Here is a 2,396-nt window from a genome sequence, read left to right on the forward strand (position 1 = left end):
TTTCAGTCCAAGTGGAGCAGAGCTATAAGCAAGGGTCACCAGGGACAAAGATTGGAATGAGCAACTTAAAGCCCCATCTCAATCACAATGTGTAGGAAGCTGTCTATGAACTGTGAGATCTACCATGTTTATAAGTGATTGTGAGTTGACTCAGCACTAGTACGTGTGTGTGTGTGTGTGTGTGTGTGTGTGTGTGTGTGTTTAAGGTTTAGGTAATAGGCACCATGTGAATGAAAGGAAAAATTATCTCTAAGGAAAAATTAATAATAAATTCATGGACTAGACAGTTTTAATTGTATACAGAAAGATATTATGTCCATAAAAACAAAGTTGTTTGAACTTTATTCAAAAGTTGATACTAACTTGGGAGCTCAAAACACCAAAATCAATATAAAATAACTAAGTGATTTATTACAGTGTTCAGCAAATCTTAAAAACAAGCTTTTTTTTAAGATAAGAACATTGATTCTTAGCCATGTTTTGGAGTTGTTTTTATAGTTCTGTGATCATTTCAAGAACTGTTTGGGAAGTTTCCATTTAAATCCTTTGAAAAAAAAATATAGGAACTCATTCTCCAATATTTGATTATATTAGTGGGGGACTTAGAAGTTTAGGTGGAAAAATGAAATCAAACCAAACAATTTAATGTTGTAATTCACTTAATAAAATCAAATCCAGGATATACAGGTCACTGAGTTGGGAGAGAATTTTCTGGAAGAGGTTACTATTAAAGTAACTGGACTTCTCTAGACAAGACCTCAAAAACATGGCTCAGAGTCATATCCTTGTTTCAGGGAAAGGAAAGAAGCTTTACTCAGTCTTTGAACCTGTCTTTCCTGCTTAAAAAGAGAACAAGAGGGACAGCTAAAGCCAGAAAAAGAGAGAAAGGGAGGGCGAGAATGTTAAGGAAACTATGACACATAAGGGATAAAAAGAAGGAACATCTGCAGAATAATTAGCAAATTCCTTCACAAACAGAACATTTTTAGCTCTAAACTCTTCAACACCAACTAGGCCACATTGTTGCCAAAACGCTGTTTACTATTATTTTCTAGTCTAAGTTCAGTAAATTCAGAAGTATCTTCAAAGAGAAAAGGAGAGGAGGGAGGGGGAGACTGCCCTTTTCTACAACTAACATCTTCAATCTCAATCTATCCTGAAGTTTCAGTACTTTGTTTCTATTGAGAAGGGGAAATAGCATGAAATATCATTTCCAAGCCTGCTATATATTAAATTTTTCCCATTCTTTGAACCAATTAATGTGATCTCCAAAGGTACAAATTTTAAGGAAACCAAAGTTAAGGGATGAATTGTATTTTTCATCAGGCAAACTTAAAAGGAAAGTGGGTGTGTGCCATATCCAGCTGGGGTAATGGAGAAGTGCCAAATGCCAAGTGCCAATGTCTCGGCTTGGCACAGAATCACGAGCCACCACACAGCTTTGTAGGTTCAAACAGCAATTCTTTATTCCGGATCTCACACCAGCCTCCACACACGTTCAGGGGCAGTCTAAATCTCCCGCACAATCCACCTACTCCACGAGGCTTTTTCCAAATCCCATTTTAATCTCACGAGAACTCAACGGGAACAAACAGCAGGAACACCCTAATCCCAGCAGCAATAATCTTCAACCTCAACTTCCCTAAAACCCATATTCTTAAACCGGGAAACGCCTTAAACCGGGAACACCCTAAACCCAAGGACCAGGATACTTCCTCAAACCTGCAGGATACTTCCTCAAACCTGGATCCACCCTCGATCACCTTGAGCAGGGTCATCTTACTAAAGCATACATGCAATGTCCCATCAAATGTCCTCTAAGCAGCATGGGGTACGCTGGCAAGGAGATTTTGATGCGTCATACCTACTTGGTAATGGCCCTCAGCAGAGAAGAAAACTGGCAGCCAACTAGCCTACAAGATTGCCTCAGTTTCAAGAAGAAAAATGGAGGTGAGAGTGGTTTTACAGTTAATATTTTAAACATAAAAGTACACTCTAAGAATAAAAGGATAAGAATAAGTAAGTTAAGGAAATAAAACTTACCTCCCTTCTAAGCAAACATGTGAAAACAAACTGAAGGACCTGCCTTGCATCCCCACAGGACTCATGCCTCCAGAGAAAGCCCCCCCCCATCCCTAAGATAATGGGAGAAGCAGGAAGCGTGGAAAAGCAGGAAACGGAAACAGGAAGTAACTCAAGCAATAGCGTCTGGAATGGTCATGGCCTTATCTGTCATTCTTCCTTAACTCTTTTTACTCTCCCTATCTTCCTTTCCCACCCCTTTCTTCTTTTCAGTTATTTTCTGATTTTGCATTGGATTACTACGTTCTCTATTGAATAATCCACTACAGGAATTCAGAAAGTGAAATTCAACAACATCTTCTGCTCTGAGGCTA

Source organism: Urocitellus parryii, chromosome 4 (genome assembly GCF_045843805.1).
Source record: "Urocitellus parryii isolate mUroPar1 chromosome 4, mUroPar1.hap1, whole genome shotgun sequence".
NCBI lineage: Eukaryota > Metazoa > Chordata > Mammalia > Rodentia > Sciuridae > Urocitellus > Urocitellus parryii.